The sequence below is a fragment of the Salvelinus namaycush genome, chromosome 31, assembly GCF_016432855.1.
Source record: "Salvelinus namaycush isolate Seneca chromosome 31, SaNama_1.0, whole genome shotgun sequence".
NCBI lineage: Eukaryota > Metazoa > Chordata > Actinopteri > Salmoniformes > Salmonidae > Salvelinus > Salvelinus namaycush.
Window position 1 is genome coordinate 38184241 of NC_052337.1, and position 14558 is coordinate 38198798.

Below are 14558 nucleotides of genomic sequence, written 5' to 3' on the forward strand. Positions count from 1 at the left end.
ATGACGTTGATGCTGATAGAGACTGGTGAGGGGGATAGAGGACTGACCTGTGATGACGTTGATGCTGATAGAGACTGGTGTAGGGGGATAGGGGACTGACCTGTGATGACGTTGATGCTGATAGAGACTGGTGTAGGGGGATAGGGGACTGACCTGTGATGACGTTGATGTCAGGATAGAGACTGGTGTAGGGGGATAGGGGACTGACCTGTGATGACGTTGATGCTGATAGAGACTGGTGTAGGGGGATAGGGGACTGACCTGTGATGACGTTGATGCTGATAGAGACTGGTGTAGGGGGATAGGGGACTGACCTGTGATGACGTTGATGCTGATAGAGACTGGTGTAGGGGGATAGGGGACTGACCTGTGATGACGTTGATGCTGATAGAGACTGGTGTAGGGGGATAGGGGACTGACCTGTGATGACGTTGATGCTGATAGAGACTGGTGAGGGGGATAGGGGACTGACCTGTGATGACGTTGATGCTGATAGAGATTGGTGTAGGGGGATAGAGGACTGACCTGTGATGACGTTGATGCTGATAGAGACTGGTGAGGGGGATAGGGGACTGACCTGTGATGACGTTGATGCTGATAGAGACTGGTGTAGGGGGATAGAGGACTGATCTGTGATGACGTTGATGCTGATAGAGACTGGTGTAGGGGGATAGGGGACTGATCTGTGATGACGTTGATGCTGATAGAGACTTGTGAAGGGGGATAGGGGACTGACCTGTGATGACGTTGATGCTGATAGAGACTGGTGTAGGGGGATAGGGGACTGACCTGTGATGACGTTGATGCTGATAGAGACTGGTGTAGGGGGATAGGGGACTGATCTGTGATGACGTTGATGCTGATAGAGACTGGTGTAGGAGGATAGGGGACTGACCTGTGATGACGTTGATGCTGATAGAGACTGGTGTAGGGGGATAGGGGACTAACCTGTGATGACGTTGATGCTGATAGAGACTGGTGAGGGGGATAGAGGACTGACCTGTGATGACGTTGATGCTGATAGAGACTGGTGTAGGAGGATAGGGGACTGACCTGTGATGACGTTGATGCTGATAGAGACTGGTGTAGGAGGATAGGGGACTGACCTGTGATGACGTTGATGCTGATAGAGACTGGTGTAGGAGGATAGGGGACTGACCGGTGATGACGTTGATGCTGATAGAGACTGGTGAGGGGGATAGAGGACTGACCTGTGATGACGTTGATGCTGATAGAGACTGGGGTAGGGGGATAGGGGACTGACCTGTGATGACGTTGATGCTGATAGAGATTAGTGTAGGAGGATAGGGGACTGACCTGTGATGACGTTGATGCTGATAGAGATTGGTGTAGGAGGATAGGGGACTGACCTGTGATGACGTTGATGCTGATAGAGACTGGTGTAGGGGGATAGGGGACTGACCTGTGATGACGTTGATGCTGATAGAGACTGGTGTAGGGGGTTTGGGGACTGACCTGTGATGACGTTGATGCTGATAGAGACTGGTGTAGGAGGATAGGGGACTGATCTGTGATGACGTTGATGCTGATAGAGTCTGGTGAGGGGGATAGAGGACTGACCTGTGATGACGTTGATGCTGATAGAGACTGGTGTAGGGGGATAGGGGACTGACCTGTGATGACGTTGATGCTCATAGAGACTGGTGTAGGGGGATAGGGGACTGACCTGTGATGACGTTGATGCTGATAGAGACTGGTGTAGGGGGATAGGGGACTGATCTGTGATGACGTTGATGCTGATAGAGACTGGTGTAGGGGGATAGGGGACTGACCTGTGATGACGTTGATGCTGATAGAGACTGGTGAGGGGGATAGGGGACTGACCTGTGATGACGTTGATGCTGATAGAGACTGGTGTAGGAGGATAGGGGACTGACCTGTGATGACGTTGATGCTGATAGAGACTGGTGTAGGGGGATAGAGGACTGACCTGTGATGACGTTGATGCTGATAGAGACTGGTGTAGGGGGATAGGGGACTGACCTGTGATGACGTTGATGTCAGGATAGAGACTGGTGTAGGGGGATAGGGGACTGATCTGTGATGACGTTGATGCTGATAGAGACTGGTGTAGGGGGATAGGGGACTGACCTGTGATGACGTTGATGCTGATAGAGACTGGTGTAGGAGGATAGGGGACTGATCTATGATGACGTTGATGCTGATAGAGACTGGTGTAGGGGGATAGGGGACTGACCTGTGATGACGTTGATGCTGATAGAGACTGGTGTAGGAGGATAGGGGACTGACCTGTGATGACGTTGATGCTGATAGAGACTGGTGTAGGAGGATAGGGGACTGACCTGTGATGACGTTGATGCTGATAGAGACTGGTGTAGGAGGATAGGGGACTGACCTGTGATGACGTTGATGCTGATAGAGACTGGTGTAGGGGGATAGGGGACTGACCTGTGATGACGTTGATGCTGATAGAGACTGGTGTAGGAGGATAGGGGACTGACCTGTGATGACGTTGATGCTGATAGAGACTGGTGTAGGGGGATAGGGGACTGATCTGTGATGACGTTGATGCTGATAGAGACTGGTGTAGGGGGATAGGGGACTGATCTGTGATGACGTTGATGCTGATAGAGACTGGTGAGGGGGATAGAGGACTGACCTGTGATGACGTTGATGCTGATAGAGACTGGTGTAGGGGGATAGGGGACTGACCTGTGATGACGTTGATGCTGATAGAGATTGGTGTAGGAGGATAGGGGACTGACCTGTGATGACGTTGATGCTGATAGAGATTGGTGTAGGAGGATAGGGGACTGACCTGTGATGACGTTGATGCTGATAGAGACTGGTGTAGGGGGATAGGGGACTGACCTGTGATGACGTTGATGCTGATAGAGACTGGTGTAGGGGGTTTGGGGACTGACCTGTGATGACGTTGATGCTGATAGAGACTGGTGTAGGAGGATAGGGGACTGATCTGTGATGACGTTGATGCTGATAGAGACTGGTGAGGGGGATAGAGGACTGACCTGTGATGACGTTGATGCTGATAGAGACTGGTGTAGGGGGATAGGGGACTGACCTGTGATGACGTTGATGCTGATAGAGACTGGTGTAGGGGGATAGGGGACTGATCTGTGATGACGTTGATGCTGATAGAGACTGGTGTAGGAGGATAGGGGACTGACCTGTGATGACGTTGATGCTGATAGAGACTGGTGTAGGGGGATAGGTGACTAACCTGTGATGACGTTGATGCTGATAGAGACTGGTGAGGGGGATAGAGGACTGACCTGTGATGACGTTGATGCTGATAGAGACTGGTGTAGGAGGATAGGGGACTGACCTGTGATGACGTTGATGCTGATAGAGACTGGTGTAGGAGGATAGGGGACTGACCTGTGATGACGTTGATGCTGATAGAGCCTGGTGTAGGAGGATAGGGGACTGACCTGTGATGACGTTGATGCTGATAGAGACTGGTGTAGGAGGATAGGGGACTGACCTGTGATGACGTTGATGCTGATAGAGACTGGTGTAGGGGGATAGGGGACTGATCTGTGATGACGTTGATGCTGATAGAGACTGGTGTAGGGGGATAGGGGACTGATCTGTGATGACGTTGATGCTGATAGAGACTGGTGAGGGGGATAGAGGACTGACCTGTGATGACGTTGATGCTGATAGAGACTGGTGTAGGGGGATAGGGGACTGACCTGTGATGACGTTGATGCTGATAGAGATTAGTGTAGGAGGATAGGGGACTGACCTGTGATGACGTTGATGCTGATAGAGATTGGTGTAGGAGGATAGGGGACTGACCTGTGATGACGTTGATGCTGATAGAGACTGGTGTAGGGGGATAGGGGACTGACCTGTGATGACGTTGATGCTGATAGAGACTGGTGTAGGGGGTTTGGGGACTGACCTGTGATGACGTTGATGCTGATAGAGACTGGTGTAGGAGGATAGGGGACTGATCTGTGATGACGTTGATGCTGATAGAGACTGGTGAGGGGGATAGAGGACTGACCTGTGATGACGTTGATGCTGATAGAGACTGGTGTAGGGGGATAGGGGACTGACCTGTGATGACGTTGATGCTCATAGAGACTGGTGTAGGGGGATAGGGGACTGACCTGTGATGACGTTGATGGTGATAGAGACTGGTGTAGGGGGATAGGGGACTGATCTGTGATGACGTTGATGCTGATAGAGACTGGTGTAGGGGGATAGGGGACTGACCTGTGATGACGTTGATGATGATAGAGACTGGTGAGGGGGATAGGGGACTGACCTGTGATGACGTTGATGCTGATAGAGACTGGTGTAGGAGGATAGGGGACTGACCTGTGATGACGTTGATGCTGATAGAGACTGGTGTAGGGGGATAGAGGACTGACCTGTGATGACGTTGATGCTGATAGAGACTGGTGTAGGGGGATAGGTGACTGACCTGTGATGACGTTGATGCTGATAGAGACTGGTGTAAGAGGATAGGGGACTGATCTGTGATGACGTTGATGCTGATAGAGACTGGTGTAGGAGGATAGGGGACTGACCTGTGATGACGTTGATGCTGATAGAGACTGGTGTAGGGGGATAGGGGACTGACCTGTGATGACGTTGATGCTGATAGAGACTGGTGTAGGGGGATAGGGGACTGACCTGTGATGACGTTGATGCTGATAGAGACTGGTGTAGGGGGATAGGGGACTGACCTGTGATGACGTTGATGTCAGGATAGAGACTGGTGTAGGGGGATAGGGGACTGATCTATGATGACGTTGATGCTGATAGAGACTGGTGAGGGGGATAGAGGACTGACCTGTGATGACGTTGATGCTGATAGAGACTGGTGTAGGGGGATAGGGGACTGACCTGTGATGACGTTGATGCTCATAGAGACTGGTGTAGGGGGATAGGGGACTGACCTGTGATGACGTTGATGGTGATAGAGACTGGTGTAGGGGGATAGGGGACTGATCTGTGATGACGTTGATGCTGATAGAGACTGGTGTAGGGGGATAGGGGACTGACCTGTGATGACGTTGATGATGATAGAGACTGGTGAGGGGGATAGGGGACTGACCTGTGATGACGTTGATGCTGATAGAGACTGGTGTAGGAGGATAGGGGACTGACCTGTGATGACGTTGATGCTGATAGAGACTGGTGTAGGGGGATAGAGGACTGACCTGTGATGACGTTGATGCTGATAGAGACTGGTGTAGGGGGATAGGTGACTGACCTGTGATGACGTTGATGCTGATAGAGACTGGTGTAAGAGGATAGGGGACTGATCTGTGATGACGTTGATGCTGATAGAGACTGGTGTAGGAGGATAGGGGACTGACCTGTGATGACGTTGATGCTGATAGAGACTGGTGTAGGGGGATAGGGGACTGACCTGTGATGACGTTGATGCTGATAGAGACTGGTGTAGGGGGATAGGGGACTGACCTGTGATGACGTTGATGCTGATAGAGACTGGTGTAGGGGGATAGGGGACTGACCTGTGATGACGTTGATGTCAGGATAGAGACTGGTGTAGGGGGATAGGGGACTGATCTATGATGACGTTGATGCTGATAGAGACTGGTGTAGGGGGATAGGGGACTGAGCTGTGATGACGTTGATGCTGATAGAGACTGGTGTAGGAGGATAGGGGACTGATCTATGATGACGTTGATGCTGATAGAGACTGGTGTAGGGGGATAGGGGACTGACCTGTGATGACGTTGATGCTGATAGAGACTGGTGTAGGAGGATAGGGGACAGACCTGTGATGACGTTGATGCTGATAGAGACTGGTGTAGGAGGATAGGGGACTGACCTGTGATGACGTTGATGTCAGGATAGAGACTGGTGTAGGGGGATAGGGGACTGACCTGTGATGACGTTGATGCTGATAGAGACTGGTGTAGGGGGATAGGGGACTGACCTGTGATGACGTTGATGCTGATAGAGACTGGTGTAGGGGGTTTGGGGACTGACCTGTGATGACGTTGATGCTGATAGAGACTGGTGTAGGAGGATAGGGGACTGATCTGTGATGACGTTGATGCTGATAGAGACTGGTGAGGGGGATAGAGGACTGACCTGTGATGACGTTGATGCTGATAGAGACTGGTGTAGGGGGATAGGGGACTGACCTGTGATGACGTTGATGCTGATAGAGACTGGTGTAAGAGGATAGGGGACTGATCTGTGATGACGTTGATGCTGATAGAGACTGGTGTAGGAGGATAGGGGACTGACCTGTGATGACGTTGATGCTGATAGAGACTGGTGTAGGGGGATAGGGGACTGACCTGTGATGACGTTGATGCTGATAGAGACTGGTGTAGGGGGATAGGGGACTGACCTGTGATGACAATGATGCTGATAGAGACTGGTGTAGGGAGATAGGGGACTGACCTGTGATGACGTTGATGTCAGGATAGAGACTGGTGTAGGGGGATAGGGGACTGATCTGTGATGACGTTGATGCTGATAGAGACTGGTGTAGGGGGATAGGGGACTGACCTGTGATGACGTTGATGCTGATAGAGACTGGTGTAGGAGGATAGGGGACTGATCTATGATGACGTTGATGCTGATAGAGACTGGTGTAGGGGGATAGGGGACTGACCTGTGATGACGTTGATGCTGATAGAGACTGGTGTAGGAGGATAGGGGACTGACCTGTGATGACGTTGATGCTGATAGAGACTGGTGTAGGAGGATAGGGGACTGACCTGTGATGACGTTGATGTCAGGATAGAGACTGGTGTAGGGGGATAGGGGACTGACCTGTGATGACGTTGATGCTGATAGAGACTGGTGTAGGGGGATAGGGGACTGACCTGTGATGACGTTGATGCTGATAGAGACTGGTGTAGGGGGTTTGGGGACTGACCTGTGATGACGTTGATGCTGATAGAGACTGGTGTAGGAGGATAGGGGACTGATCTGTGATGACGTTGATGCTGATAGAGACTGGTGAGGGGGATAGAGGACTGACCTGTGATGACGTTGATGCTGATAGAGACTGGTGTAGGGGGATAGGGGACTGACCTGTGATGACATTGATGTTGATAGAGACTGGTGTAGGGGGATAGGGGACTGACCTGTGATGACGTTGATGTCAGGATAGAGACTGGTGTAGGGGGATAGGGGACTGACCTGTGATGACGTTGATGCTGATAGAGACTGGTGAGGGGGATAGAGGACTGACCTGTGATGACGTTGATGCTGATAGAGACTGGTGTAGGGGGATAGGGGACTGACCTGTGATGACGTTGATGCTGATAGAGACTGGTGTAGGAGGATAGAGGACTGACCTGTGATGACGTTGATGCTGATAGAGACTGGTGTAGGGGGATAGGGGACTGACCTGTGATGACGTTGATGCTGATAGAGACTGGTGTAGGGGGATAGGGGACTGACCTGTGATGACGTTGATGTCAGGATAGAGACTGGTGTAGGGGGATAGGGGACTGATCTGTGATGACGTTGATGCTGATAGAGACTGGTGTAGGAGGATAGGGGACTGATCTGTGATGACGTTGATGCTGATAGAGACTGGTGAGGGGGATAGAGGACTGACCTGTGATGACGTTGATGCTGATAGAGACTGGTGTAGGGGGATAGGGGACTGACCTGTGATGACGTTGATGCTGATAGAGACTGGTGTAAGAGGATAGGGGACTGATCTGTGATGACGTTGATGCTGATAGAGACTGGTGTAGGAGGATAGGGGACTGACCTGTGATGACGTTGATGCTGATAGAGACTGGTGTAGGGGGATAGGTGACTAACCTGTGATGACGTTGATGCTGATAGAGACTGGTGTAGGGGGATAGAGGACTGACCTGTGATGACGTTGATGCTGATAGAGACTGGTGTAGGAGGATAGGGACTGACCTGTGATGACGTTGATGCTGATAGAGACTGGTGTAGGAGGATAGGGGACTGACCTGTGATGACGTTGATGCTGATAGAGACTGGTGTAGGGGGATAGGGGACTGACCTGTGATGACGTTGATGCTGATAGAGACTGGTGTAGGGGGATAGGGGACTGACCTGTGATGACGTTGATGCTGATAGAGACTGGTGTAGGAGGATAGGGGACTGACCTGTGATGACGTTGATGCTGATAGAGACTGGTGTAGGGGGATAGGGGACTGACCTGTGATGACGTTGATGCTGATAGAGACTGGTGAGGGGGATAGGGGACTGACCTGTGATGACGTTGATGCTGATAGAGACTGGTGTAGGAGGATAGGGGACTGACCTGTGATGACGTTGATGCTGATAGAGACTGGTGTAGGGGGATAGAGGACTGACCTGTGATGACGTTGATGCTGATAGAGACTGGTGTAGGGGGATAGGTGACTGACCTGTGATGACGTTGATGCTGATAGAGACTGGTGTAAGAGGATAGGGGACTGATCTGTGATGACGTTGATGCTGATAGAGACTGGTGTAGGAGGGATAGGGGACTGACCTGTGATGACGTTGATGCTGATAGAGACTGGTGTAGGGGGATAGGGGACTGACCTGTGATGACGTTGATGCTGATAGAGACTGGTGTAGGGGGATAGGGGACTGACCTGTGATGACGTTGATGCTGATAGAGACTGGTGTAGGGGGATAGGGGACTGACCTGTGATGACGTTGATGTCAGGATAGAGACTGGTGTAGGGGGATAGGGGACTGATCTAGTGATGACGTTGATGCTGATAGAGACTGGTGTAGGGGGATAGGGGACTGACCTGTGATGACGTTGATGCTGATAGAGACTGGTGTAGGAGGATAGGGGACTGATCTATGATGACGTTGATGCTGATAGAGACTGGTGTAGGGGGATAAGGGGACTGACCTGTGATGACGTTGATGCTGATAGAGACTGGTGTAGGAGGATAGGGGACTGACCTGTGATGACGTTGATGCTGATAGAGACTGGTGTAGGAGGATAGGGGACTGACCTGTGATGACGTTGATGTCAGGATAGAGACTGGTGTAGGGGGATAGGGGACTGACCTGTGATGACGTTGATGCTGATAGAGACTGGTGTAGGGGGATAGGGGACTGACCTGTGATGACGTTGATGCTGATAGAGACTGGTGTAGGGGGTTGGGGACTGACCTGTGATGACGTTGATGCTGATAGAGACTGGTGTAGGAGGATAGGGGACTGATCTGTGATGACGTTGATGCTGATAGAGACTGGTGAGGGGGATAGAGGGACTGACCTGTGATGACGTTGATGCTGATAGAGACTGGTGTAGGGGGATAGGGGACTGACCTGTGATGACGTTGATGCTGATAGAGACTGGTGTAGGAGGATAGGGGACTGATCTGTGATGACGTTGATGCTGATAGAGACTGGTGTAGGAGGATAGGGGACTGACCTGTGATGACGTTGATGCTGATAGAGCCTGGTGTAGGGGGATAGGGACTGATCTGTGATGACGTGATGCTGAGAGACTGGTGTAGGGGGATAGGGGACTGACCTGTGATGACGTTGATGCTGATAGAGACTGGTGTAGGGGGATAGGGGACTGACCTGTGATGACAATGATGCTGATAGAGACTGGTGTAGGAGATAGGGGACTGACCTGTGATGACGTTTGATGTCTGATAGAGACTGGTGTAGGGGGATAGGGGACTGACGTGTGATGACGTTGATGCTGATAGTAGACTGGTGTAGGAGGATAGGGGACTGACCTGTGATGACGTTGATGCTGATAGAGACTGGTGTAGGAGGATAGGGGACTGACCTGTGATGACGTTGATGCTGATAGAGACTGGTGTAGGGGGATAGGGGACTGATCTGTGATGACGTTGATGCTGAAGAGGACTGGTTAGGGGGATAGGGGACTGACCTGTGATGACGTTGATGCTGATAGAGACTGGTAGTATGGGGAGGATAGGGGATGACCTGTGATGGACGTTTGATGCTGATATAGACTGTGTAGGATGGAATAGGACTGACCTTGATGACGTTATGCTGATAGACTGGTGTAGGAGGGATAGGGACTGACCTGTGATGACTTTGATGCTGATAGAGACTGGTGTAGAGGATAGGGAGCTGATCTGTGATGACGTTTGATGCTGATAGAGACTGGTGTAGGGGATAGGGGACTGCCCTGTGATGACGTTGATGCTGATAGAGCTGGTGTAGGGGATAGGTGACTGACCTGTGTGATGACGTTGATGCTGATAGAGGACGGTGTAGGGGATAGGGGAACTGACCTGTGATGACGTTGATGCTGATAGAGACTGGTGTAGGGGATAGGGCTGACCTTGATGACTTGATGTCGGATAGAGACTGGTGTAGGGGGATAGGGGACTGATCTGATGACCGTTGATGCTGATAGAGACTGTGTAGGGATAGGTGACTGACCTGTGATGACGTTGATGCGGATAGAGACTGGTGGAGGATAGGGGACTGATCTGATGATGACGTTGATGCTTATAGAGACTGGGGTAGGGGGATAGGACTGACTGTGATGACGTGATGCTGATAGAGACTGTGAGGGGATAGGGACTGACCTGTGATGACTTGATGTGATAGAGACTGGTGTAGGAGGATAGGGGACTGACCTGTGATGATTGATGCTAGATAGAGACTGGTGTAGGGATAGGGCTCTGACCTAGTGATGACGTTGATGCTGATAGAGACTGTGTAGGGGATAGGGGACGAGCCTGTGATGACTTTGATGCTGATAGAGACTGGTGTAGGGGTATGGGGACTGACCTGTGATGACGTTGATGCGATAGAGACTGGTGTAGGGGATAGAGGGACTGATCTGTGTGACGTTGATGCTGATAGAGACGGTGTAGGGGATAGAGGACTGACCTGTGATGACGTTGATGCTGATAGAGACTGGTGTAGGGGGATAGGGACTGACCTGTGATGACGTTGATGCTGATAAGACTGGGGTAGGAGGATAGGGACGACTGTGATGACGTTGATGCTGATAGAGACTGGTGTAGGAGGTAGGGACTGACCTGTGATGACGTTGATGCTGATAGAGACTGGTGTAGGGGGGGATAGGGACTGACCTTGATGACGTTGATGCTGATAGAGACTGGTGTAGGGGGATAGGGACTGACCTGTGATGACGTTGATGCTGATAGAGACTGTGTAGGGGATAGAGGACTGACCTGTGATGACGTTGATGTGATAGAGACTGGTGTAGGGGGGGGGGGGGGAGTGGGATAGGGGACTGATCTGTGATGACGTTGATGCTGATAGAGACTGGTGTAGGGGGATAGGGGACTGACCTGTGATGACGTTGATGCTGATAGAGACTGGTGTAGGAGGATAGGGACTGACCTGATGATGACGTTGATGCTGATAGAGACTGGTGTAGGGGATAGGGGACGACCTGTGATGACGTTGATGCTGATAGAGACTGTGTAGGAGGATAGGGGATGACCTGTGTGACGTTGATGCTGATAGAGACTGGTGTAAGGAGGATAGGGGACTACTGTGTGATGACGTTGATGTAGGATAGAAGACTGGTGTAGGGATAGGGACTGACTGTGATGCGTTGATGCTGATAGAACTGGTGTAGGGGATAGGGACTGACCTTTGACGTTGATGCTGATAGAGACTGGTGTAGGGGGTTTGGGGACTGACCTGTGATGACGTTGATGCTGATAGAGACGTGTGTAGGAGGATAGGGGACTGACTGTGATGACGTTGATGCTGATAGAGACTGGTGAGGGGGATAGAGGACTGACCTGTGATGACGTTGATGCTGATAGAGACTGGTGTAGGGGATAGGGGACTGACTGTGATGACGTTGATGCTGATAGAGACGGTGTAGGGGGATAGGGGACTGACCTGTGATGACGTTGATGTCGATAGAGACTGGTGTAGGGGATAGGGACTGACTGTATGAGTTGAGCTGATAGAGACTGGTGAGGGATAGAGGACTGACCTGTGATGACGTATGCTGATAGAGACTGTGTAGGGGATAGGACTGACCTGTGATGACGTTGATGCGATAGAGACTGGTGAGGAGGATAGAGACTGACCTGTGGAGACGTTGATGGCTGATAGAGACTGGTGTAGGGGATAGGGGACTGACCTGTGATGACGTTATGCTGATAGAGACTGGTGTAGGGGATAGGGGACTGACCTGTGATGACGTTGATGCTGATAGAGACTGGTTAGGGGATAGGGACTGATCTGTGATGACGTTGATGCTGATAGAGACTGGTGTAGAGGATAGGGGACTGATCTGTGATGACGTTGATTGATGATAGAGACTGGTGAGGGGATAGGGACTGACCTGTGATGACGTTGATGCTGATAAGACTGGTGTAGGGGGATAGGGACTGACCGTGTGACGTTGATGCTGATAGAGACTGGTGTAATAGGATCGGACTGATCTGTGATGACGTTGATGCTGATAGAGACTGGTGTAGGAGGATAGGGGACTGACCTGTGATGACGTTGATGCTGATAGAGACTGGTGTAGGGGATAGGTGACTGAACCTGTGATGACGTTGATGCTGATAGAGACTGGTGAGGGGGATAGAGGACTGACCTGTGATGACGTTGATGCTGATAGAGATGGTGTAGGAGGATAGGGACTGACCTGTGATGACGTTGATGCTGATAGAGACTGGTGTAGGAGGATAGGGGACTGACCTGTGATGACGTGTGCTCTGATAGAGACTGGGTGAGGGTAGGGGACTGACTGTGATGACGTTGATGCTGATAGAGACTGGTGTAGGGGGATAGAGGACTGACCTGTGGATGACGTTGATGCTGTAAGAGTTGATGTAGGGGATAGGGGACTGACCTTGTGATGACGTTGATGCTGATAGAGACTGGTGTAGGGGATAGGGGACTGACCTGTGATGACGTTGATGCTGATAAGAGACTGGTGTAGGGGATAGGGGACTGACCTGTGATGACGTGATGCTGATAGAGACTGGTGTAGGGGATAGGGGACTGATCTGTGATGACGTTGATGCTGATAGAGACTGGTGAGGAGATAGGGGACTGACCTGTGATGACGTTGATGCTGATAGAGCTGGTGTAGGGGGAGTAGGACTGACTATGTGATGACGTGATGCTGATAGAGATGGTGTAGGGGATAGGGGACTGACCTGTGATCGTTGATGGCTGATAGAGACTGGTGTAGGGGGATAGGGACTGACCTGTGATGACGTTGATGCTGATAGAGACTGGTGTAGGGGATAGGGACTGACCTGTGATGACGTTGATGCTGATAAGAGACTGTTGAGGGGATAGGGGACTGATCTGTGATGACGTTGATGCTGATAGAGACTGGTATGGAGGATAGGGGACTGACCTGTGATGACGTTGATGCTGATAGAGACTGGTGTAGGGGGATAGAGGACTGACCTGTGATGACGTTGATGCTGATAGAGACTGGTGTAGGGGGATAGGGACTGACCTGTGATGACGTTGATGCTGATAGAGACTGGTGTAGGAGGATAGGGACTGACTGTGATGACGTTGATGCTGATAGAGACTGGTGTAGGAGGATAGGGGACTGACCTGTGATGACGTTGATGCTGATATGACTGGTTTAGGGGATGGGACGGCTTGTGACGTTGAGTAGGATAGAGACTGGTGTAGGGGATAGGGCACTGATCTGTGATGACGTTGATGCTGATAGAGACTGTGTAGGGGATAGGGAGCTGACCTGTGATGACGTTGATGCTGATAGAGACTGGTGTAGGAGGATAGGGACTGATCTGTGATGACGTTGATGGCTGATAGAGACTGGTGTAGGGGTAGGGGACTGACCTGTGTGACGTTGATGCTGATAGAGACTGGTGTAGGAGGATAGGGACTGACCTGTGATGACGTTGATGCTGATAGAGACTGGTGAGAGGATAGGGGACTGACCTGTGATGACGTTTGATGTCAGGATAGAGACTGGTGTAGGGGGATAGGGGACTGACCTGTGATGACGTTGATGCTGATAGAGACTGTGTAGGGGGATAGGGACTGACCTGTGATGACGTTGATGCTGATAGAGACTGGTGTAGGGGATAGGGGGACTGACCTGTGATGACGTTGATGCTGATAGAGACTGTGTGTGAGGGATAGGGACTGACTTGTGATGAGTGAGTCATGATGAGACTGGTGTAGGGGGATAGGGGACTGACTGTGATGACGTTGATGCTGATAGAGACTGGTGTAGGGGATAGAGGACTGACCTGTGATGACGTTGATGCTGATAGAGACTGGTGTAGGGGGTTTGGGGACTGACTGTGATGAGTTGATGCTGATAGAGACTGGTGTAGGGGATAGGGGACTGATCTGTGATGACGTTGATGCTGATAGAGACTGGTGAGGGGATAGAGGACTGACTACTGTGATGACTGACTGTGATGCTGATAGAGACTGGTGTAGGGGGATAGGGGACTGATCTGTGATGACGTTGATGCTGATAGAGACTGGTGTAGGGGATAGGGGACTGACCTGTGATGACGTTGATGTCGATAGAGACTGGTGTAGTGAGGATAGGGGACTGACCTTGATGACGTTGATGCTGATAGAGCTGTGAGTGGGATAGAGACTGACCTGTGATG